The sequence below is a fragment of the Cyprinus carpio genome, chromosome A14 (assembly GCF_018340385.1).
Source record: "Cyprinus carpio isolate SPL01 chromosome A14, ASM1834038v1, whole genome shotgun sequence".
NCBI classification, from domain to species: domain Eukaryota; kingdom Metazoa; phylum Chordata; class Actinopteri; order Cypriniformes; family Cyprinidae; genus Cyprinus; species Cyprinus carpio.
The window spans coordinates 21,260,310-21,287,972 of NC_056585.1; the positions used below are offsets into that span (position 1 = coordinate 21,260,310).

The 27,663-nt window shown below is 36.3% G+C and overlaps 1 pseudogene; it reads left to right on the forward strand.

Moving 5' to 3' along the window:
• The first annotated feature begins 1,283 nt into the window (after positions 1 to 1,283).
• LOC109076848 lies at positions 1,284 to 27,076 on the forward strand (annotated as a pseudogene).
• The last annotated feature ends 587 nt before the right edge of the window (positions 27,077 to 27,663 follow it).

Below are 27,663 nucleotides of genomic sequence, written 5' to 3' on the forward strand. Positions count from 1 at the left end.
CAACCCCAATAGAACCTGTATATGGAGTGTATAATGACCAGCTGGCTGGCAACAGACTGTTAACAAAGTATTTCCTCCATTTTCATTGGTACAAAGCCAGTGTCAACACATTTTAAACCCAGAATCCTTCTGTTGTCAGTGTCCCCACCGACTGAAAAACACATTTAAAGGATACAACCTCTTAAAAACAAATAAGAACAACCAGTTGTCTTTCTGATAGTTATTTTTAGTAATTAGAGTATAAAGAAATCATTTGCCCTGTATGGCATTTTGTTAAACTTAAAAACATTTGCTAGATCTAGTAAGTCATTCCTATTCTAGTAAACCCTGAAAAGTCAGAACACCTTACTGGAAAAATGACATTCAAGTCATTCAAAGTGAAGAACGTCCATTGTACAGTAAGTCTAATCTTGATGCGCACCAGGCAAACGTAATTATTCTGCCACTCTGCCAATGTATCACATGGTCCCAAAAGCCCCTTTGACCACACGCATGACTGGTGAGCTCTAAAACAAAAGTCACTTTGTTCCCCAGAGAGTGAGAATGTTGTTTATGTTCCAATTTGTAACTGGTGCCTTTTATTTCCTCAGGAAACACAATCTTTTCAAGCCTTTTACTCTATGACATCGAATAAAACACCAGTTGTTCCATATATTCGAATTAACGTTATGTTAAGGGTCAAAAGCAAGCCTCTTTACTTGTAAAACAAGCCAACTGGACATAAAAAAAAAATAAAAATCACCCAATGTCTTTCATTATGCAGAATCTATGGAGGATCCCAGGGGATTTACAAACTGCATTCTTGGAGATGTACTTCACCGGTGTTTATTGTCATGAATCACTGACAAGCCCATATATGAATAACATTTCCTCAAGCTCTGAACAATCATTTGTAATGGTTACAGCTATCTGGACCTTGTACATAAAGTGAGGCTCAAGGAGCTTTTGTTGGCAACTTTTACTTTCGTTTTAAATAATAATAATGATTTTATAATAACAATAAAATTAAGATTACTATTGCATGTATGAGATTACAGGAAATTTTTGTTTAAATAATTAAATCCACGTTTGTTTATTGTTGCCCGAATTAAACAGATAAAATCCGTGCCTTTCTTAACACAGGGTGGCGCAGTTTCAACAGTTCTAATGAACCAAAAGACTTTAATAAAACAACAGATTCTTCTTGCCTGGAATCACAATGATTTAATGGTATTTAAAACGTGTACCAGTTCACTCAAATGCCCATTTAAGTCCCTGGGAAACGCTGCGGAAGTTTCTCGTGACGTCACCGTGACGTTTCAGCAGGCTGGTCTATTTTCACTTCCTGTGCAGTGGGACATCCCGCGGCTCCATCCGAGCAGGACTACAACAGTCCCGTGTCCTACTTTTAGACTATTGCTTCCATTTCACAGCTCAGGCTGGCGTTTACTGCAGCGTCCCGCCTGGAATGATGTAACGGACATCTCGGCTGGATTGTTAGTGTGAGTGTTGCAGTGACTGTGTTGTTGTTATGGAGCGCGGAATCAGTGGCGATCATCTGTGCTGCTGATTCAGACGTCCACCCACAAACAGCGCGATCTCCATCTACTCTCACGCTACACTGAGATACAAAACATGGCCAAACATCTCATCTGCTGTTGGATTTGGGCTCTAGTGGCTCTTTTCTACTTTGAACAAGCACTTTCTTTTAATCTGGACATTAGCAAACCCACGGTTTTCGCTGGACCTCCAGGAAGTTACTTTGGATTTTCCGTGGCTTTCTTCAATCCTGATGACAAACAGTGAGTCAAATAAGTTGCATTTGTAAACCTTGTGAGCTTTCGGTACGCTAGTTTGGGTATCATAGGGGCCTGCAGGAATTTTTTGTTGTTGTATTATTTAATTTTTTTGGAGAAAGACTGAGGCATGATTCTTTTTAAATATGCATGAGAATTCTAAAATATACATTTATTAACAAATTTAACAATGCTGACAAAGTGGGAGAACATTCTGTTGTGAAAAGGTTGTATGGTTTTACAGCTCAGTATGTTGTGTGTGTGTAGAACTGTTATGTGAAAGCTATGTATACATATTATATATTTAGTATTTTATTGAATGCATGATAAAAAGATTTTTCATTTATAGGTTTTATTGTAATTTTATTGAAATCTTACCATATATGTGTCGATGTCGGTTAATGGTGGCATTGACATGTAGATATACAAATAAACTATTTCTGTTTAGTTGGATTTGTTTTATTTCTAAATAATATATTAATTTTAATATGTTTTAATGAATAATTAGGCTCTCATCAATTCACATACCCACTACAGTTACAACCCATAATCAACCCAGTTTGGGAATTGACATAATGTTTAATGCATTTCCTGTTGTTGATAACAAAAAATGGAATATATACAAACACACACACACACACATTTATTTTTCTCGTTGTTTTATAGGAATATGGTACACTATAATCCCATTCAAAACTATGTGACTAAAAAAAGTTAGGTTAAAAGTAATCAAAAGGTAGTCAGAATACATTAGAGTAATTTAATAGATTACATTACTAACAACAATTTTCATCACAGTAAAGTTTAGTATAGTTTCTTAAATATGTATATATAGATTTTAATAATAGTAATACATAATATATACAATGTATAATAAAATTATTCAGTCTTATGTAATTAAAATGACAGATTTCCTTGTTTCAACTCCAGGTGATATATATATATATATATATATATATATATATATATATATATATATATATATATATATATATAATATATATAGATATATATATATATATATATATATAATAATTATTATTATTATTATTATTATTATTGTGTTTTAGCGTTAGTATTTAACAAAAGCAATTAAAACACATTTTACCCTGTGCTTCCAGGTTAAACATACTGGTCGGTGCACCCAGGGCAAACACATCTGATCAAACCCCATCAACAGTCACTGAGAGGGGCGCTGTCTTCAACTGTCCCTGGCACAAAAGTGGCTCATGCACCCAGATTGAGTTTGACAGCACTGGTAAGATGCAGCACTGTGTTTTCAGTCATCATAGTGCAATTTTTGCTCCAACATGCTGTTATTTAATGCTTTTCCTGTCTGTCTGTTGATTCACGTTGCATGCTAGTTGAAGAGGCTGGGTTTGTCAGATTTATTAAGGGACCTTCTGAGTAGCCTGTGGCTTTTTAATGATTTATTGGGTCATATATCAGCTTTGCTCTAAATATTTTCAATAGGTGGGGGGGAAATAACAGGCGAGGGAGTCTGGGATCATTTCAAGGCTCATCTAGGATTTTAAGATTGTTGTTGCAGATTGTTTTGAATTCACATGCTTGGCAATGACCTGCAACAGAGAAGGCCTTTTTTTACCATTCACAAAATTCATGTGCTGGCCTACTAACTAGTTTGCAAATGTACACAGTCTTCACACTAACAAGACTTTGTTCAGCCTTACATTGCTCTGAGGTGAATATAGGCACCAGTTTTTTGTGCCAGATCTCATTGGCATTCAGTGACAGTTATAGACTAGTCTGGCCTGATTTACCCTGCCAGCCAAGCTGGATTGCTAGAAGAGGAACTACCAGAAGAACAAAAAGGTCTTCAGTTGGATTATCTCAGTATGCTTAGAGTTCTCACCAACAGCTGAACTACTCGTCTTTGTGTCCTTTTCACCCTTAAATAAATTCTTGGAAAAAGAACCAAGTATAGTGTAGATTTAATGAATACTGTGCACCCATGGCAAAGAAAGCAGACACAAATCAAGTATATAATAATATAATTAAATATATTTTGCGGGATTTTTTTTTTCTTTTCTAATTTATGCTAAATATCCAACTAAATGGAATTTAGACTTAAAAAAAAAATCATTTTACAGTGCAGTTGTTAATGACAAAATAGGTTTAGTAAATAAATGTTATTGCTGTTTATTGATTGATTGATTTAATCATTGATTGATTTAAATTAAATGTCAAACCAAATGGAAAGTGGAAACAGCTGTTAATGACGAATTACTGTAGCTTCAGTATTTCACTAGTACTTCAGTTATTTTTTCATTTTGAATAGCACACATTTTTGGACCTTTTCTCTGAGCTAACATGTTATTTTCAATTACTGATAATAGTACAGTTAGTGGATTGCCAAGCTATACATATGTTATCATTTTTGTGTGAACACTTTAAGTGTCTGGATACTTATTGGGGCCACAATATTGTCCACTGACCTGCAAGATATGTTATATTTTTCTTTCAGTGCACTTACTCCAGTATAGTAATGTTTAAATTTGTTTCTTAATAATCACTTTTGCAAGAAAGAAGCTTAAACATTTTTCTGTTAAGCAGCTGCCAAAGCATAACTGTCCTGACATGTTTTTACTGTGAGTGATGTGGCTTTACAATAGTGTTCTCTGTGCTGGCTGACCCGCTGACTGTTTGAGGAGCTGGAAAAGACTAGATTAGAGAAAAATGTCAGAAGTATGAGATGGAAAACACTGTGTGTGGAACAACACTCATGCTGAGCTGTTACAGCATGCTTATACAACTGTGTTTCCATTGAGTCGCAGTACCATCAGCTCCCCTTTTGTTTTGTTTGGCAATAATTAAGCGCTTAATTCTAGTAAAGCCTGGGTGTTTTTGACCGGCTGTATGACTCTGTTGACCATGAGAAACACTGGGAAATTCCCAGCTCAGTAGCACAGACAGCCGAACAGCTGAGGCGTCCTGTGGCTGAGATGAACCAGCCACAGGGAGGGAATATCTTTTTGGTTATGTGTGTGTGTGGGTGTGTGTGTGCTAGGATCACGGCAGTACTAGGAAAACCTTCAACTGCAGTGTATTGTTGAAAGAGCATTAATTTGGAATCCTAGGGTAAATATTACAGAACTAAAAGAGTGCTTTAAATGATTCGAATGATGTCAGAATAATGTAATAATGGACAAATCACTGACTTTTCTGCAGAAGCACTGAAAAAAATCTTACATTCTCCATTTTCCATAAATCATTCATTCCTTAATATGATTATGCTTTCAGTTACCATTCAGATTTTAGCAGTCTGAGCTTCATTACATGTTTTATCATTTTTTAAATCCAAAATTCCCTTAAAATGAGCACAGAAATTGTAAACCAAAAAAAAGGTTCCCTCTGGGCCTACTTCTCTTATTATTGTCACTAGACATTCATTCTGCTTGTTAATAGCAGAAAATGTATAGGGTTTAATTCTATCATGCCATGAATAGATTCAGCTGTCACTCTCTTCTTGACCTTGGATTGAACTTCAGATGGTTTGGTAATGAACAAGATGAGAGAGTGTTTCATATCAGCGTATCAACTCAACTTTTTGAACTCTGATGCTTCTGTGAAATCAGACATTTGAAATCAGTTATAATTTGAGGAACACGCCAGTGGATGAGATTGTAGTGATGAAAAGAGCAGTGTAGACACTACAAAGGAAATGATGACAGTCTGATGATTCTAATCAACTGATGTAACTTATATTTCCATTCCTCCCTCCATCTCCTCCTTTCCCGTTCTCCCTTCCCTTGTCGTTTTCTATCACAGATGACAGGAAGAATTCCAATGGACAGCAAATGGAGTTCAAGTCAAATCAATGGTTTGGGGCCACTGTGCGTTCCTCTGGGGACCATATTCTGGTGAGTCTGTCTGTGGAGAATGTGAAAGTTTCTCTGAAAATAGATTGTACTACTGAGCTCAAAAAGAAAAAAAAAAACTGCTGCAACAATTATATTTTTGTTTTATGGTCCAACATTTGCAGAAAAACATGATTACTACTCTTGTATTTAATTGCACATCTCTTTTTTTATTTTTTTTTCCAGGCATGTGCTCCTCTCTACCAATGGAGCACATATGGATTATCAGAGAGAGAGCCTGTTGGGACATGTTACCTGAAGAAAGGCAATAACATTGTGGAATATTCACCCTGCCGCTCTAGTATGTACATGATCACCGCTCCTTACCTCAGGCTGCTCATGCCCTTATTGGGTCATATCTAGTAGCCTCCCTCAGAAATGTCTTAACTAAGATTAATGGAATATTGTAGTAGTGTATCATCATCTTATCACTCATGGTTTTAAGATGTGTGAGTTAAGTTCTCACCAGACAATGTGCCAGTGTGCATGTGGTTATGACAGTTCCTCTGTCTAAAGTTTGCCTTCCTTTTTCTTACCTTTTTCTTCATTCGGAGACTTCCTTAAAATGATTTCTGCTTGTGAATATATGAATGATTTTGTTTTATTTATTTATTTTTACATCAGACTCAAACTCGCCTGAGGGACAAGGATTTTGTCAAGCAGGTTTCAGTGCTGACTTTGTGAAGGTATGAAATTCACAGAAATCTGCTTCTTTATATATATATATATATATATATATATATATAATATATAATATATATATATATATATATATATATATATATATATATATATATATATATATATATATATATATATATATATATATATATATATTTATTTATTTATTTATTTATTTATTTATTTATTTATTTATTTATTTGTTACATTTCATATCAATTTTAACCCCAAAAATATTAGGACACTTTATTTTCATTACGTCAGAATTTTAAAAATTACAATATAACAGAATATAGAAACAACTCATATCAAACCCCATTATGTCTGTTGTTGTTTTCTAATGAAATGTTTTATTTATTGAGTGTGCTCTTTCTTTGCAACATTAATGATGAAATTGTTTTAGTTATTTAGATACTTGGGTACAGTGCCCTTCTGTGCAACAGTAGTTTATATGCTGAATATAATATATATATTTTGTCAGGCATATTTACAACAAGAATCAGTACATTACATTAAAAGACAATTTAAGGATCACAATACAGCCCTAAAAAAACTAATTAATTGTAATTTTAAATCTTTACCAGTCCTTGCCACCATCCTTCAAACCTCTAGGTCATCTAAAATATAATAATTGTAATTTATGCTAAAAATATATTATTATATTTTAGATTTTAATCATTGAAAATATAATAACATTTAATATGATCACTTTCTTTTATATATTTCATATATTCACTTATATATTTTCTTTTATGTATATTACAGAAAAAGTATGTTGATTCTTTTTTACATAAAAATATCTGTTATGCTGAATGACAATGAAACATTATTTTACCCATATTTTGACATTTTATTTACACAAAAGGTATTTGAATCATTTTTGTAAACATTTGCATTTAATATGCTTTTTAAGTATATAAAATCACTTTCCTAAATTAAATCTGGCGTGGACACTAAAATGGGTCTTGGACTCATGTATAGCTGCTTTTACATTGCTGTGTATGTTATTGCCTATTCTTGCCCAGACTTGTACAGAATGTATGAAAAAGTTTTTATTTCTCCTTCAGAAGAATCGGGTTGTTATTGGAGGACCAGGAAGCTTTTATTGGCAAGGTAAACTGGTTTATTTTATTATCCCTCTGTGAATTCGACATTGAAAAGCATAACGGAAAAAAGGGAAACAACAATGTGCTCTGTCAGGATTTTTTGTGACTTAAAGAATGTCTGCTGTGTCTTCAGATATAGCATTCACACAAAACTGGCCAGTGAATGTTTGCACAACAATGGCAATGCATGTTTAAATTTACAAATGTGTCTTTGGTCCCCGGCTGTCAAGAGAAATGCTGCTCAGAGGAGAGGGAGGATGTTTTTGAGTCAATAAATAATGCAGAATGATATGCTGTCTCTCTGTGAAGATGCGCCTGCTGTTTCATTGAAAGGTTTTGTGTTGCGCTGTGCGATGTTGAGATGACTGTTTACTGAATCTCAGCTCTGTTATGACCTCATAGGGTGGGGTCACAGTAGGAACCGTGCCCAGAAAATGCATTTAATCTCTAACACATCTTTCATGACCTGCAGTGATCTTTTTAAAGGTTCTGTTTAAAAGCTTTCTAATAGCCTTTTGTGAAAACCAGTTTTTCTCTCTTTTTCATGGTGGTATGGTAATTATACAGCCTGCTGAGAGTAAAATGCTTTTAGAAAAGTGAATGTGATTGTGTGATTGATAGTAAGCTTGGTTAGACTTGAACTTCTTATTTTCTCTTGTTTACATTTTGTGAGTGAATTCCTGCATTATCTGCACCCTGCATTATGTCTCAGTAACTAAATTTTGCTACAAAAAGGCAAAAAATGTGGGGCACCTTTGGGAACTGTGCTGATGAATTAGTAATTTGAAGTAATCTTATATTATTTCAAAATTAAAAAAAAAAAAAATTAAATTATTTTAGCAGTACATTTAAATGAACAGACTGAAGGAACTTTTTTCTGTTTTCGTTTTACAGCTGAGCGCCTCTCTTTTCTGATGGTATGATAATTATACAACATGCTAAGAGTAAAATGCTTTCAGAAATGTATGACACAGTGACCTAAGCTAACCTTGGATAGATTTGAAATAAGTCTTTATTTTGTTTTGTTTACATTTGTTAATGATTTCCAACATTATCATTTAAGCCTCATGAGTTATTTTTCTACAAAAAGGTGACAAATGTCTGGGAACTTTACTCAATTACTCAATTATTATTATTACTCAAATTATTATTATTATTATTATTATTATTCAGAAAATGTATAACTTTTTTTAGTGATACATTTAAATGAACAAACTGAAGAAATGTAGCCACTGAAATAAATTAGACTTAATTAGACTTGAGGGGAGTGTGTTTGATTCTTGTATCAGCTTGCTCTGTCGTAAGGCTGTGTGAGCAATAAAATGTAGCATAAAACATGTTAATATACTGTTAAAAATAAAAATAAAATTGCTTGCTGCTGAAAAAGCTACACTGTTTTAAACAACCTGAGCTCCTGTTACACTGCTGAAAAATGAAGTTAGTCGCATCACAACATTTAATTATTTACTCCCTATAACACTGATGAGTCTATATTAGTCTAGTTAAGATTAAAGACCATAAAAACAATAAAATGCATGTGGTGCAACCATATTTATAGTAATGTTACATGACTGAAGACAATGTGACTGTTTAGAATACATTTTGTTAATACATCTTTCTGGTCTGCTGAACATTACATGCAGGCAGAAGAAATCTCTATTACCTGCACTCTTCATTTAATTTGTGTGTTTCATATTTGTGCTTTCCTAACTGTTTAATTGTCTTTCTAGGTCAGCTGATCTCAGATGACATCACTGAGGTCATCAGCAGATACAATAAGGAGTTTTTTACTCCTTACGGTAACCAGTTATCAACCAAGTCAGCTGGGGCTCAGTATGATGATAGTTATTTGGGTAAGCCTGTTTGCGTCTTTTGTTTTGATATTTCTTAAAGTTGTAGTTTTGTTTTGTGGTGGTGCACTGTTACCTGGAAACCAGGAGTAGAGCATGCTGTAATATTAGGTTAGTAATGAATGTTTAGGTGCTTTAAGTTGCAGTGATCAGAAAATACAAAGTAAACAATCGCCAGTGGAGTGTAGATATTAATGTCATCATTTGATTTGCTCTTAGGTTACTCTGTGGCCATTGGTGATTTTAATGATGATGGTGAAGATGGTAAGATATTTAATCATTTTTACATGGTTGATATTTTGGAAATGATAAATAGATGTGATCGGTTAGATATTGTTTTGTAAAAAATATAAAAATAAAAAATAAATAATACTTTTATTTGGTAAGGGCACATTAAATTAAACAATTATGATGTAAAGACATTAATAATGTTACAAAAGATCACTTTTTGGAATAAATACTGTTCTTTTGTAAAGAATCCTCCAAAAAAAGTGTAATATATAGTTTTCAGAAATTATTATGCAGCACAACTGTTTTCAACATCGATAATTATAATTGATTTTTCTTGAGCACCAGATCAGTGTATTTATAATGATTGCTGAAGGATCATGAGGTGACACTGAAAACTGGAGTAATGGCTGTGCATTACAGGAATAAATTCCATTTTAAAATACATTCAAATAGAAAACTTTATTTTAAATGGTAATAATATTTCAAAGTACTGTATTTTTAAACAAATAAATGCAGATTTTTTCAAAAACATAAAAAAATCTAATCTGATCTCAAATGTTTGAACAGTAGTGTAATTTTAAGCACCCCACAACCACAAGTTGTCTGTGGATTGTTTTAGCTGGTCTTTATACTGGCCTACTCTGAATACCAGCCTCATAGCATTGCAAACTAAAGTAGTGCATTGCAACTCATTTCTAATTCTTCCTGCCTCTAGATTATGTCACTGGAGTTCCAAGAGGGGAGAAAGCTCTCGGTTATGTGAGTTTTATACTATTTTTGGTTAGGAATCTGATGAGAACCCATAAAAGTGATGCAACTCTTCTTGAAACAGCTTGCATGAATCTCTCTCTGGTTTTGTCTTGTTAGGTCAACATTTTTAATGGGAAGAACATGGAGTCTGTGTATAATTTCACAGGCACACAGGTGAGCATTACAAAAGTGTTTGTTAGACATTGTGATGTATGGTAAATGACAGGATAAGAGCAGTCTTGCCTGTGAGCAGCCTTCAGGTCACATGACAGGCCCGTGCTTGTGGTCATGGCACAGTTATGTTCAACATTTGTTTATGAGCAGCAAGTTCATGTCCTAAATCCATTCCAACATCTGGAACCTGTTGACAGCAGTGTAGCCAACACATGAGAGCAAGAAGGGAAAATAGGTGTTTTTGGCTGATTGTGATTGCTTCAGGGATGATTCATTAACAGTTAATCAAGCTTAAGTCAGCATGAGCTTAACAGAGATTTCAATAAGCTCAAGAACTGAATATACATGGATATGCTGTAGGGTGCACCGCCAATACCAATGATAATCATGATAATGATATATTAGTAATAGTAGTAGTAGTAGTATCATTGACATTATGTTGGTTGATTTGAATGTTATGGCCAATAACTTCTATGTAGACCAGTGTTTTACATTTTTACTGTTTTTGTTTGTCTTGTTTGTCTTAAAAACAGTGTTTAGTCTAAAGCTCCAGTCTAGTCATGTCTAAATTGTATTTGTTTTTTTTCTCTGTCCACCTAGATGGCTGCTTACTTCGGTCATTCTGTAGCAGCTGTTGATATCAATAATGACAGGTAAGTAATGCTTTACACTCACATGCTGTTGGATGATTTTTTACTCAATGTGGGTTGATTATTCTTCTTATAAATTTTTGACAATCTTTTCTTTTAACAATGTGCAATGGATACTTTAAATCAGTGGTTCACAACTGGTATGGCGTGGCCCGGTTTAGTGATGCAAAATCTCGCCAGATGGACAGGAAGAAAGTAAAATAAAAAATTAAAATAAAAAAAAAAGTTAAATGGGCAATGAGGAGGACAACTACTGAACTAATCATCCTACATTGTGGCAAAGTCCTTTGAACCAAAATCTCAAAAATGTTGCCAGATTGGATGGATGAATTAGAATTGTGTTACTTCCAGCTGTAGCTGTATCCCTTCTAGCCACAACCACACGACCCAATGGGTTGTAGATCAGTTTTATGTTCAGAGCATTCTGAATTCAGTATTTGTTGCTTTAAACTGGCCTTCAGGGAATCAAGTTTAGTCACTTTAGTCACTTTTTGACACTTTAGTCAAAAATTTAAATTGTTTATCATTTACTCAACCTCATGTTGTTTTAAAATGTATAACTTTCTTTTGTTGACCACAAAGAAGATATTTTGAAGAATGTTTCAACTTTTTGCCACCCATACATTGAAAATCTGTGACTCAAAAAAATGTCACAAAACCCATTTTTCAAAATATGTAATGAGACATTAGAGATAAAAAAAAAAATTAAATATGTATTTTTATTGTTGTTTTTTTCTCACTACATTAACCACATAACAATGCTTTGGAAACCAACAAAAGAGGGTTATTAGTTTTGAGCTTTATTAGTTTTTTGTTTTTTAAATACTGTTTTGAGTTTCTAATTTTGATTTTCAATGTACAGTATAAGGCTCTGCTCACACAGAAGTCAATTTCAAACCAAGAAACTTTCCATTGGTCACCGCAGCGAATTTGCATGACCAACTTGAACATGAGGGAAATCTGAATGGGGAACGTTTATGCCCTCGCACAAACCTCCAAATTGCATGGATTCATATTGGAATAAATGGAATTTGCCCCCCAAATTTCACAGAGCACCTTAACATACATTTTGATTATTGATGCACATTACACAGTGTTACACAGGCTTTCTTACCTGGAGTATGATGTTCTAGTGTTGTTGTTGTTGTTGTTGTTGTTGCTGCAAGACAGGAGCATCAGGTCAGTCTGCTGCTGTCCAGAATCAGGTGGTGTGTCTTCGTCTGGCATCTCAGCTAAGACCTGTCTACTATGGGTGACCCTACAATAGTTGTGAAGCACCAGTGGCGTAGCTCCCAGCATCACACTGATGCACACAATCCCTCACAGCACGTCAAGCTGCAAACTGTGTGAGGGACCTTAACCTGACTGTTTAAAACAACTACATGTCAACCAGACACTCAAAACATCCTAAAAACCACATAGAAACACATATAAAAATCAAACAGAGGACGCCAGCAAACGCAACGCAACAAGCTAACAACTGGGCAGAAATCCTTTGCAAATGCAAGTCAACACACAGAAAACAACCAAAAACATCCCCACAACCATGTAGCAAAGCACTAAAAGCCAATATGAACAACAGAGGACCACAAACACTGCATTGACAATCACCAAAAACATCTTAACAACAATACAGCAACGTGCTTACTTACTGTATAAAATAAAACTTACTCTACAAAATAAAACTTACTCTAAAACTATAAACTTACTCTATAACTATATGTACAATATATACAGTATTTACAAACTTAGGTCCCTCTGTGTGATGCTCCATGAGACACTGTGATGACTCAGTGTTGCTCAGGCAGAGGTTCTTCACTGATGTTCACGTGGATTCATGGAGTGAAGCTTTTGCTGCTTGTGAAGCTCTCAGTGATGAAGACACGTCCGTCTGGCTGCTCTGTCTCCAGCAGTGAAGGGCAGCTGAGCGTCTCCCACAGGCGTTTCTTGATCTTCAGCCCCAGCTCAAGGCTGTAGGGACGCTGTTGACCGCAGTGTGTCTTCATCATGGGCTTCACAGAGTGTTAAATGTCCTGGTAGCCCTGCACACAGCAGCCGTGGATGGAGATGGGATCTTCCTGCTAACACAGAGACTCCAGACACTCGTCCACTGATGAGACTGAGGCTGCTGGATGGATGTCAGGAAAGACAGCAGGTTTTCAGGTATCGCTCTTCCAGTCTGTTGGGTCTGTGAGCTTTGGCAGAGATGCAGCTGTAGGTGTGATCTAACCTGATTATAGCTGCCAGCTGTGAAAGCTCCCAGGCCTCTTGAATGGAAGAGATGGCCTCCACCAAGAATCCCCTCAGGTGTGTGATCTGCTTCTTCTGGGGTGATGCTGCTCCATGAAGATGCCTGGAGGAACACTTTACAGATTTGACAAACTGATAAAACTCACCAAACTGTAGAGTTGAAAAGCTTGCAGCACGTGTGATCAGCTTCAAGGCTTCATAGATAGTTTGTTGATTTCAAATATCAACACAAGCTGCTGTTACAGACCTACAATGTTGAAGTTCATTTAAATGTAAACAACACGACATCAGCAGTAAATCAATTAGAGCAGCTTGAACTCTATGATACATCTATTGCCATTATAATTTTCAATTACCGTATATATACCGTATATATATATATATATATATATATATATATATATATATATATATATATATATATCCTATATCTGTGTCCTAATCTGTGTGTGTGTATGTAGTGGTGTCTGTTAAGGCCAGAATCCTTATTAGGAGCTTTTCTTTGTTAGTGGCTCATGAATGAATCACTGCTTATGAACAAATCTTTTAAGTGAACAAAACATTCTTTTTCACTTCCTAGCACTGACTCGTATCATTTGTTCAAGTGTTTTCTTGTTAAAGTAAATGACTGCTTTGGGGTTTTTTTCCACCCTCCAAAGACACCCAAAGCATTTCATTGGTTGGACCTACTGTATGAATGTGACTGAATAAATAGAGGGCATGTGATTTATTTGGCAAGTGAGTCCATCTTGTTCATCAACAACAGAAAGGGTGTGGAAAAATGATTAATTAAAGAGTTTTATGTGCGTTCACGCAAACCATAGGTTTTTGGGCATTTTAATTTTAATGTTTTTTAGAAGCCAGTTGAGAACCACTGCTTTAAATTATATTCATGTTAGCAATTCATTTTTATGACACTGGGCCAAGTAAACCTAGTCTAAATATATGCACAGCATTCATTGGCATTATTTCAAAAAAAGAGCTCAGGTTTGAACATTGTGCAACAGTGAATATAAAGTTCCCTATGTTTCCTGACAAGTTGCTCTCTGCCTGAACATGTTGACCATTTTTGTTCAAAAAAGTCCTGTTTTTATTATGAGGTAGTTTTCATCAGCTTATCTTTTTTTTAATTCTGTGCATTTATTAAAATCACTTTGGAAGTTTGGCATTTATTCAGAAGAATCTTCCAGCTGTTTTATGCTGGTTGATAAGCGCAAAATCCCAAACACAACCTATGTTGATCATTTCAGTTCGAATAAACATTTTATTTCCCCCTTCAGGAAGATGGATTTGTTGGTGGGAGCTCCTCTGTTCATGGACCGTGGCTCAGATGGGAAGCTGAGGGAGGTGGGTCAGGTCTATGTCTACCTAGGCAAAGGTGGCTTCACTTTCAACAATGTCATCAAACTCACTGGTTCTGAGATCTATGCTCGATATGGAAGCTCCATCTGCAGTCTGGGAGACCTCAACATGGATGGATATAATGGTACTATTTTGTCTTTCTTTAACATATTTTCTGTATTGCTGTGCTGTTCTTTCAGGACCCAACCTAGTATGCAACACTGATGAACATACAGTACATATTTACTCATTTGTTGTGATGGTCTGATGCTGTTGTCACCTGTCTTCCTTCCCTCATTGTGCAACAGTAATCATGACTTATGAGCTTTTTGTGCAAAGACTGTACAAGCTGATACAAACACAGTACTGTCCATGGCAGTTACTCAATAACCATAACTTAAAATGGTTTTGTTTTTAATCCTTTTGTTTTTTCTCAGATGTGGCCATTGCTGCCCCATATGGTGGGCAGTTCCACCGTGGCTTGGTGTACATTCATAACGGGCGCCCCACAGGGCCCAATCCTGTGGCCTCTCAAGTTCTGGAAGGAACATGGGCGTCTGCTTCCATGCCTTCTAGCTTTGGTTACGCCATGAACGGAGGCACAGATGTTGATCAGAATGGATACCCTGGTTAGATTTCAACAATCAGTTTTGTTTTACAAATTAACGTCTTTTGCAATTAACCGATTACAGTCACATAAATTCAAAGTTACTTCCTCTCTCTTACTCTTATATTGCCATTCATTCCTATTCTCTCATACTCTCTCCTCTTATAGACCTGATTGTTGGGGTGTTTGGTGCTGACAAAGCTGTTCTGTACAGGTACAGAATGCTTATGCTTCCCTTTGAACTCACACATGCGTTTGATTGACTTTTATGATCAGGGCCGGATAAGCTATTAAAGGTATTCTCATTTAATTCAGCAGTATTAAATTTGCTTTATGTGGAAGTAGCGAAAGCAGTTATAGGCTGTATAAAAAGAAAATCACAGTGAAACATTTGCCATCATTTATTTTTGTACATGAAAGACCACCAGGCTTAGATTTACATTGTATTACACATACTGTGTAAGCCAAAATGTACAGTCAGCTCATCATTATTGCACAATAAAGCTCTGAGAGTTAAAAAACAGTGAGCAAAAGTTAAGTCATACAGTGTTAAACTCTAGACCATAAATGGATACGAAGCTGCAAAAATAGGTGATTCTGAATCCCACACAGTATTGTTGTCACAGACCTGAATATACTAATATTACCAACCACATATTAATATCAGTGCTTTTTTAGTATTCTACAGCTCTGACTGGGTACTCATTAATGGATCTGTGAATTAGGCATATGCAATGAGGATAATCAATCATAACAGAGTCCATTTACATAAAGACGTCCCAAAGGTACAACAGCAAAAAATAGCCTGTTCAATTCTAAGGGTCAGGGAGTCAAAAACTACACTAAAATGATCATGTAAAAACTTAATTAGTGTTTTCATGATTTTTCTGTGATTGTCTACCCATCTTACAGTATAAGGAATCTGTCTGAATTGGTAGACTGATGATACCTGCTTGTGTTGTGTTATTAGGGCTCGTCCGGTCATCAGCGTGAACACCACACTAGATATCAGCCCACAGATCTTAAACCCTGAAGACAAGAGCTGCACCCTGCCTGGTACACCCACCACAGTTTCCTGGTGAGTCAAGGTTTTTTCAGCAGTTTCAACCAAACATACATAGTGCAATTTGTTTCATGTAATGATGGAAATGTAATTTCCAAATAAGAAGTGCATTAAAATCATTGCAATAATCATTTTGTTGCCTCTTATATCACCAATAAAATCATATCAGATATATTGTGAATATCCCTAATATATCACTAAGTCTTTTATTTCTCTTTTTTTGAGGTTTGTTATACTTGTAACATTTTGCTTCTGTTAAAACCACAGTTGTTTGTGCAAGAATACATTAACATAAGCATCGGCCTGCATGAATATGCTCCTGTTTAGAAACATCTATTTAAAGAACTGATTTCTTAAAGGCACAATATGTACTTTTTCACTGCTAGAGGACGTTTTCAGAACAAACATAGAAGTCTGATGACGCTGTGACTGAGTCTGGAATCATAGGAGTTGTGGTCATCCCCACAGCCGATGCAATCTGACGGGATTTGGGCAGAAATCATGTTCATGGATGAGCAGATGATTTATTAACGTAGTAGAATGAAGCAGGGTGAGGCTGAAAGCCGTCGAAGTGAAACGAGGCTGCTGAAAGAGCGGAACACAAGGCTCGAAATCAGCAGAGCTTTTATAATGCCACAGTCAACCGCTTCCGCTTCTTCTGGTCGTGCGTATGTGGGGGAAAAAAAGCAGTGCTGTTTTGTCATACTAGATACATTTGAAAGTTCTGTTATAATGATACTCTGTGCGGTTGTCACAGGTCTATTAAAACACAACATATTAAAGCGTCTTTGATGTTTCCATGTTTTCTACAAAACAAAAAATGGAAATCAAGGGGTTATGACATCATTGGCAGGCGACACAATGACACTACGGACATGGTCCATGTCACTAGTTAAAACTGCTTATTTCTCTGGATTTAAACATTTTTTGAAACATTTGGGATAATCTAAGTACACAAGTCAGCAAAATATATAACACTGTTCTAGTGGTATTTTCAAATCCGCAGTTTTTTCTATGCAGTTTTCCATTAGTCCACATGCAAACGCAGCACCAGGTCACTGAAACATTTTTGAAAACTACTGCCAGGGTGAAGATTTTTAAAAACTTCGGTGTAGACAGCGAAACCGGAGATTTTGGCTTGTGACATCGAAGCATGCACTGTTATCTCAGGATTCTGATTGGCCAACATGGCTTTAGAGTTGAGATTATATCACCACCTGTTAGCTTGGCATGCTCTTGACAGTGCTTCATAGCATTTATAAAAATATAAAAAATACCTGTGTACGTGTGGACATGGCCTAAAATGACCTGATTTAAGGGGCGTGTCCTTTAAAGCTTCACAGTAATCAGCCACTGTTATGATTGGCTAACGACATTGCATAGGAAACAGTGTCAACACCCCCTCACTATTGCATGAGTGTTTTGACAACATGATCAAAATAAAACTTCCAGACAAAGCATTATGAAATCATTTACTTATGGTTTGTGATGCAGCTGTGGTCAGATCTAGTACTGCTTCATCTTTCAACAGTGTTTCTTTGTGAACTCTCCATGACACTGTGCCCTGACTACAAAACAAAATCCAGATAAGATTATTAAGATATGAAATGTTTTAAGATATGAAACTTGCAGGATGTTTTAATGGTACAGAGACCTCTTGTATGCCAAAAGATCAAGGCAAATTTGATTTCTCATGTCATGATCCCTTTAAGCAGAAATGAGCGTACATATAGTTTATCATCAGTAAAATCTTTAAGATGCTTGCGTTGACTTATGCATTGAGAATATCATGAAAATAATGGTAATCCTACTCAATTCTTTCCCTTAGCTTTACTGTGAAATACTGTCTGAAGGCAAATGGCAAGGGAGCGCCATCTTCTCTTCGTAAGTACTTTTTCTTTATATATGCAAATGTATAATATCCAGGGCAATGGAAGTTGGAACCTATTATTGCACGTAGTAGGAGCACTAGGTGGCTGTAAATGGAGTCCTGCTGTTGCGGTGTGTGTTATGAGCACTGCTGCGGGGGGAAACTAGAGCTCAACGTGTCAGGCATCAGTGTGTTTGGAGCCGGACGTACGGTGCAGAGCCGTTAAAAGCCCAGCGTCCGGCGCTCACAAAGTCTTCACATGGATCTCACAGTCTGGGGTGTAATGGCTACCAGACCCACAGCCCACTCTTCACAGACCACAGACCATGATGCCAATTCATTATTTCTCTGTGCGCTTTGAAGTTCTCCTATGCTCTGGTTGAGCTAATGGCAACCGTTATGCAAGCTTAAGGTGCGGATGTGTGTATGGTGCAAGGCCTGTCATAAATTGATCTGAAATGCATAAACTGTATCAGTTTAGTTGTTTTCTTATGAGTAGGACATGTAGTAGGTATGAATGTACTACTGTTGAAAAGTTAGGGGTCAGTTAGATTTTCATTTATTTATATTTACAAGTTACAAGTTTCAACAAAACATTTATTAGAAGAGACCGTGAAGACATTGTTCTATTGCTAATAATAAGAAGTGTTTTTTGAGTAGCAAATCAGCATATTTATTTCTCAAGGATGACGTGACACTTTTTCTGTGCAGTTTGCCATTGGTCCACACGCAAACGCAGCACCAGGTCACTGAAACCGAACATTTTTGAAAACTCCTGCCATGGTGAATATTTTTAAAAACTCCGGTTGCAGTGTTATCGTGTAGACAGCGAAACCGGAGATTTTGGCTTGTGACGTCGAAGCATGCACTGTTATCTCCACCTACTGGAAACTTTTTCAGGCTTCTGATTGGCCAACATGGCTTTACAATTGAGATTATATCACCACCTGTTGGCTTGGCATGCTCTTGACAGTGATTCATAGCATTTATAAAAATATAAAAAATACCTGTGGACATGGCCTAAAATAACCTGGTTTAAGGGGCGTGTCCTTTAAGGCTTCACAGTAATCAGCCACTGTTATGACTGGCTAATGCCATTGCATAGGAAACAGTGTCAACACCCCCTCACTATTGCATGAGTGTTTTGACAACATGATCAAAATAAAACTTCCAGACAAAGCATTATGAAATCATTACAGTTTGTGATGCAGCTGTGGTCAGATCTAGTACTGCTTCATCTTTCAACAATGTTTCTTTGTGAACTCTCCATGTCACTGTGCCCTGACTACAAAACAAAAACAAAATCCAGATAAGACGTGACACTGAAGAAAAATATATCCAAATATGTATGGAAAACAGTTATTTTGAATTACAAACCCGATCCCATCTTGACTTCTGAGAGACACTGCCACTCTGAGAGGCTCTTTTTATACCCAATCATGTTGCCAATTGACCTAATAAGTTGCAAATTGGTCCTCCAGCTGTTCCTTATATGTACATTTAAATTTCTGGCCTCTTATTGCTACCTGTCCCAACTTTTCTAGAATGTGTAGCTCTCATGAAATCCAAAATGAGCCAATATTTGGCATGACATTTCAAAAATGTGTTATCTATATTCTATTGTGAATAAAATATAAGTTTATGAGATTTGTAAATTATTCCATTCCTTTTTTACTCACAATTTGTACAGTGTCCCAACTTTTTTGGAATCGGGTTTGTATAATAATATTTTACAGCATTACAGTTTTAATGTATTTTTCATCAAATAAATGTATGTGAAATGAGTATCAACGCTTTTCTGTGCTTATACAAAGAATGTGTGATTGCTGTTGGTGAATTATAGTATAATAGATGTAGTCACTAGTTCTGTCCTACTTGTTTACCTCACTATAACTAGGCAGAGAAAGTTTCAGAATACTGAAGAACTGTTGTTAATGTGTCAGTGTGGGTTATTGTTTACCCATAAATTTACTCATCCTCATGTTACTCCAGATCTCTGTGGCTTTCTTTTTACTGTAGAACATAAAAGAAGAAATTCTTAGAAATGGCTCAGTGTTTGTCATGCAATTGTCATGTATGTCATTGTATGTCAGTGTTGTCTAGTATTACTTGGTTTCCAATATACTTCAGTCTCTTTTATATCCTCTTTTGTCTTACTCAAAAGAAAGAAAGTCATACAGGTTTGGAATGACATGGGTGGACTGTTCTTTAAGGAGAATTTAGGAGAAGTTTTAGAAGTATATTTTCAGAGTCAGGTGCTCATTTGTCACCTTTAAGTGCAGCTGTGCTTGTAACTAAAAGGTCCATACTGAAACTCCAAGAACCATAACCATTGTGTCTTTTGAGCAAGACCGTTAACCCCAGGTTACTCCAGACAGACTGAACCAGGGCTTTAAAGCAGCTAAATGCTTACAAAAATTCAGGGGTATAACTGTGTTTAAAGGTTTCGGGGTTGACTGCTTGTGTTCTAAACGGTTTCATTTGCAGATTATATTTCTTTTGCTTGTTTCCTTTAAATTGTGCTTTTTTATTTTAAGGGGGAAATTTTTTTTTTTTGAGGATTTTAATTGGCTCTCTCATTCCTTCGGAATTTAGTGCTTTGTATTACTATTTGAGTTCCTCTCCTTTATAATTGAAATGAAAACGTGGCCTTTCATTCACAGATTTCCAAGTGGATCTGACCCTGGATCGTCTCAAACACAAGGGAGCCATCAAACGGGTGCTGTTCCTCCATAACAAGATGTCTCATTATTCAAAGAACATGACCGTCTCCAACAGCCAGGGACCAGCCTGCGAGGAGCTTCAGGCTTATTTAATAGTGAGCAAACCCATTCACATTTATTTATTTGACAGATGTTTTTATCTAAAGCATTTTGCAGTCCTTGCAAGGTTATGTATTTTATAGGAAATCAAACCTGTGGCCTAGGTGTTCCTGATGTAATGCTCTACCAGTTGAGATACAGGAACACACAGAAGAATCCCTATGTAACTCATTCACTTCTGCTGGTCCTGCCAGTACTGGGCTGTGAAAAAGTTTAGTGTAGTTTTGTTTTACTTGGCCAACTGAAGAAGTGCTCATGCCTTTATGTCATCAAATATGTGTTTGCTCTGTGCTTAAAGCAGATAGCCCAGATGTTTGGCACTGGAATATGCTGTTATTTTGTTTTCAAAAAAGGAACAATGTGTTACAGAGCTAAAGAAGGATTTGACCTGGAAAGCCAAAGCTCTCTTTCTTGGACATAAAAGAGCATGTTGTAGAGCTTGTAAGCTGGACTGAAATTCCCCAGCCTTGAGCTCATTGAACTAGAGGCCCTATTTCTCTCTTCATCCACTTTTGGCTCTCTACCTCTCTCTCTCTCTCTTAACAGGATGACTCAGAATTCAGGGATAAGATCACACCCATTTCTGTTTTTATGGAGTACAGCTTGAATTACAAAGCAGCAGCAGATAAGACCGGCCTGTTGCCCATCCTTGACCAGTCTACACCTACAAATGTCACAAGCAGGTACAGCTGTTTCCCACACTAGACCTCTGCTTACAGGGGCACTACATATACAAAATAAAAAAAAAAATCTTAGAAATAGAAACCAAAATCTTCTGTATCATAACAAATCATAAATTTATGATATCAGTTATCAGTTCAATACGTCAGTTTAATAGATAAGTATACATTTCCTTCAAAGAATAATCTTTCTGACCTCAGACTTTGGAGCGGTAGTGAATGAGCACTTTGTTTCCTCATTGGGTGGGGCTGTCATGGGCTGAGTTGCATCTTTCGTGTATTCCGGAAAGATCTTGGCATCTCTAGGAAAGGATGACGATGGAATAGATGAAAGTGGTTTATACTGTGTACATGGCTGACATGATTGTGTTAAAATCTTTTCCCAAGGACATGGACAAACTAAAAGTAGCAGGGAATTTTTTTAATGTTTTCTACTTTAGAAAAGCCATGGATATAATTAAAATCCTAATATGTGCTAATAAGTCTTTTTTTATGCAGGGTTCTGAAATATGTTTCATTGTGAGAAAACTTTCAAGAAATTGGTGAAGCCGATTTGCAAATTGGTCTAAAAAATTCATTTTTTTTTTTTTAATTAACTTGAATTATTTTACTTTTATAGGGTTTTTTTTTTTTTTTTTTTTTTTTTTTTTTTTCTAGTTATCTCAAACTATTGGAAAACCGTAAGAATTCATTGGTCTTAAATTGTGGGAACCCTGAACGAGACGTTACATTGTGTAGAAGCTGCTCAAAAGATCAAATCTTCTACTAACCAAAGACTTACATGCTGATTAACACGAACAATTAACATTAAACAGCACTGGATAAAAATAAAAACTCACTTTATTTTCCTATAATCCCTTGTGAATTTACAGGCTCACATACTCCTGGATTGTGGCGAAGACAATATTTGCAAGCCAGACTTAAAACTGTCTGTTGTGAGGTGAGTCACTGGTTCATCTCAGGCTTAAATTCCATTGCACTGTCTGGTGGTGTGGAGCTGGAGATTAACTTGGTGCATTTGATGTTGTTTTGTGCTCCAGTGACCAGAAAGAGATCTACATAGGTGACGATAACCCCCTGACCCTAGAGGTCACAGCAGAGAATGGAGGAGAGGGGGCATATGAGGCCGACCTTACCGTCACCCTACCATCTCAGGCAGATTTCATTGGGGTTGTGCGTAACAGTGAGGTGAGCAGTGACCCATCTACACCTCATAAAGTGCACTGTCCTCCCTACTGTGACCTTCTGTAACGAGACAATTAATGTTGTATTAAAAGAGCTGATTTAACAGATGTTCCAGGTTTAAAATATGGACAATGTCTGTGACATCTTACTGGTAACTTGTTGCTCCATTTGCAAACACAAGCAAAAGTAACTTTTGACAGTAGTCAGATCACCTAAAGGAAGATTTGATTTAAGCACTTTAAAAAAAATACATGCTGCACATTGCTTTCAAAAGCTTTGGAAAGCATTGCCGTTAACTCTCTTTTTTACAGTGACCTTGTTACAAGCTACATGTACTTACTATTATAATAACAACAAATTATGCATGATTACATGCAAGTAAAATGCAATGCTAAGCCAAACCCTAATCTTAAACCTAACCATATAGTAAGTACATGTAGTTAATTAACATTACTCAGTACTTAAAAATGTATAACTACACTGTATCATGGACACCTTACAATAACACATAACCGCATTGCCTCATTAAGACCATTTAGTGTAATTTAGTGTTTTGGGACAAGTCAAAAGTACTTTTATTTATCAATAATATTTCTATGCTGTTCTGTGACATCATTTAGAATTGTTTGAAGGTCCATTTGTTATTTCTGTATCTCAGACATTGTCTAGACTGTCCTGTGCCTTTAAGAAAGAGAATCAGACCAGAGTGGTGGTTTGTGATCTCGGGAACCCAATGAAAGGAGGAACTAAGGTGACCAACAGACTTTCCACACTAAAGTGTCTGCATATTTTATTTTTACCAAAAGTTATTTTTTTTAAATGTTGCTATTGTAACATAAAAATTATATTTTTTCTATAAAATGGTGTTGTTTGTGTAGATAATAGCAGGATTGCGCTTCAGCGTGCACCAGCTTTCTGAACAGGATACAGAAGTCAAGTTTAACTTGCAGATACAGAGGTATTTTACTTAATGCATGTTACAATAATATAGTTGATAGATTTGCTTGTGCAGTGTTAATTAAATGGAGTTTGGTAAGCCATCAGTAACCCAAGGAGGGCCATTTAAAACAAATGTAAAACGTTTATTTCACTTCCTGTCTTTTATTTAAATCAGTCAAAACTTCAGACAGCATTTGCTTCTAATGCTACAGTTTCCTGCTGACTGCCAGTGGTTTTTTCGTAGAGTGTTAATTATAGGTAACTGCTATTTTTTGCGTCATCTGTGAGAACATCCTGCTTTGCTTCCTGTATCTTTTACACCCTCATGTCTTTCGCCTGTCCTTTACACAGTGATTGTAGTGCATTTCTGAAACATAAAGAGTGGTCCATGGTAATATTTGATATGTTGTCTGTAATTTAATGAAATGTATCAGGTTTTTAAAAACAACAGCACCACCTATTGGAAATAATAATTCCCTTTGCTTCCAGCTCAAATCAGTTCAACAATACCAGCAATTTGGTCTCTGTTGTCACAAAGCTTGCTGTGCTGGCCAAAGTGAAATTAAGAGGGTATGATCATTTAAATCATATTTCTGTCAAAATTGCGTGACATGTATTATGTAAACAGATTTAAAATAAGCATGAATGCCATTTAGAACACATTTTACTTTTAAGTTATGACATTTAGATTAAGAGGGCAAGCTTTTTTAGAATGACTTGCACAATATGACCAAGAATGTGAATTAAGAAAGTAAAAAAAATGATACAGTATGGATTAAATGTCAATAATTAATTATGAAAAAAAAAAAAAAAAAACTTGAGCACTTGGCTGTTACTAGACAACGATCTTCACTGTGGATTCATCTGCGTATCCTGTGTAGGGTGTCTGCGCCAGAGCAGGTGTTTTTTACCCATCGCTAACTGGCAGCCAAAAGAGAATCCGTTCTGGAGGATGATATTGGGCCTCTTGTACAGCACATCTATGAGGTAGAAAATGCAGTGAAGATCATTAGTCAAAGAAATTATACATTTTTTTAAACTTCAGCAGTGCATCATTCTGATTTTTTTTTTTCTTTCTGCTGTAATCATTTATCTCATTAGCTAAGGAACACAGGACCCAGTACTTTCAGTAAGGCCATTTTGGATGTGCAGTGGCCATACAGATTCAAAAATGGCTCTCTGCTCTACATCACATGAAGTGGACGGAAACATGAATTGCAGCTCAAACAGGGAGCTCAACCCGCTTAACGTCACTGTATGTATCCCACAATCCAAAGTATACATTTATATGTAAGACTGTTGTTTAATAACAAGGTGTAAACAGGACCAAAACCCCGCTCCACGCAAGCTGTATGTTAAATAACATCTGTGTTCTGACTCGGCTGTGATATTTGTAACATCCAACAAATGGGATTTTTTTTTTACAGTGTGGACAGACCAATTAGTTACATGGATGGTTTAAAAACTTTGTTCACAAATTGCTTAAAATTAGGATCTCATCTATATACTCCAGGGATAAACTTATGCTTTTGCTTTCACCTAGAATCCCATATTTATTGAAAAAATGAGACCTCTGCCAGCGGAGACGGAGCTGAGGGGAGGAACAGACACAGCGTCCACCGCAGAGACCTGGAGGACAAACAAGGGGAAGAGAACCTGGAGATTCTGGTTTGTTCAAAGCTTTAACACTTGCCATTTGACGACCACAATTGTCTGTGAAGTTACTTGGAACAGTTTTATATTGAATTTGAAATATATACACTTCACTGTTCAAAAGTTGTTCAGTGAATTTGTGTTTGCTAATTTTTTAAAGACATTTCTAAATGCTCACCAGGTCTACATTTATTTTAATCAGAAATTCAGGGAGAGAGAAACACAAATTTTAGAAACAGTAGTGTGTATGTATAAAATGTATGAACTATTATTATGGTTATTAAAACCATCAAATAATTTTTTATGGGAACCGTTTTTACTTTTCTACACACCAGTAGGTGCAGTCAGTACGTGTCATTTAAACTGTCCTTTACACCAGTATGTGTGAATGCGAGTACAATGGTTTGTGTGTATCCACACAGGAGTGTGGGAATGCGGAGTGTCAGGAGATTAAGTGTTGGGTCGGCCGGCTGGAGAAAGGCCAGAGTGCCATTCTATTTATTTACTCCAGACCTCGCCGTGAGCACGTTTCTTAAGGTTAAAAATCAATTAATTTGAATGACATTGCCAAGGCCTTAAACAGGATCTTTAACATCCTGTTTTCACTGCACAAATACTAATACATTTAAAACACAGCAGTGGTTTTCTTTCCTTTTAGGCTGAAAGTCCAAACCAAATCGTACAATTTCGCTCCTCAGCATCCTTCAGTGTCATAGAGATGCCATATAAAAATCTCTATTCTGAGCTCCCAACTAGCAAGACATCGGTAAGTTCCTATAATCATCAATGTAACGGGGACATAACTTGGATTTTCTTGGGTCAGAAAGAGTGGAATGGTTAACCGCTTCAATGCACGAGCGAAAAAAATTCATAATCAAATAAGAACACATTTGTGCACTGAATATATAGTGTTTTTTACTGTCTTCACTGATCACGACTGAGGGTTGTGTGATGTCAGTGTCATTATCACGCATGTCTGTCCTGCAGGCCTCTCTGAAGGTGATCTGGAATTCAGAGAACCCTCAGCCTGTCCCAGGATGGGTGGTGGCTCTGGCTGTCCTGGCCGGACTTCTGCTCCTGGCTCTGCTCATCTTTGTCAATGCATAAGGTGAACAGCTGTAAACTTTAGTCAAATAACATAGACTAATTGATTTCAGAATTAGTGTTGCTAATTTATAAATATTAATTTACATTTGTATATTTTTAACCTCTAATAAGAGACTATTACTTGCGTATGGGGCTTATTCAATAGTTATGTAAAATGTAAAAAAAATATCTCTGTCTCTTTTGTGGTTTACTAATGTTCAGTGCCTGAAGAGTCCAATTTCCAATGGTATTTGTATCAGTGATGGAAGTTTTGGTATTGAACTATGCATACGAATATCATTGACCATGGTTCCATCTTGATTTCTCTCCTCCTTCAGATGGCTGTCTTTAAACGTGTGCGGCCGCCCAGGCGGAACGACGGCAGCATAGAGAAAGAGCAGCTTCAGCCTCAGGAGAACGGAGACCGAAACACAGAAGCCGAGCTCTTCATCTTCACTAGTCTATCACAGTGCCAACTCAATTAAAGCCACATCAGCAGGAGTGTGCCTGATTTACAGTACAACACATCCTTCATCTTATTAGCAGGTCAGCCTTTAATCATGCAGGACAGCCCTGACGAGTAAGATTGCTGTCGTCACTTGAATGGTACACAGCTGAGATGGTTGAATAACCATGATGCTCTGTTAATAGGACTTAAAGCTCCCTGCGCTCCTGTCCTTCTTTAACTGCACTGAGTCTTAAGACGAGATTTGATTTTCAGTCGGGTATAGAGAATAACACATTTTTAAAATCATAATACATTTCAAATTGTTTACAAGTAACAAAAATAAAATGGTAATGGACCATAATACAAAATGAGATCATGATTTTTACATGGAAAGACGTGAGGTATTTTGGTACATCATTAGATTGCTGGTTCTGCTTCTTCTGTGGATATAAACTTCTGTGTTATACCGCCTCCAGTTTCTTACTGTTGGGGGGATTTCTGTAGGACTTTCAGTTTCTTATCTGTTGTTTTTCTTTACAGTTTTGTCAGCTGTGGGGATTTGCTGTTTCTGATTTGGGCGTAAGGGTTGTATTATTTGAGAAAATATTCTTATGTTTTGTTACT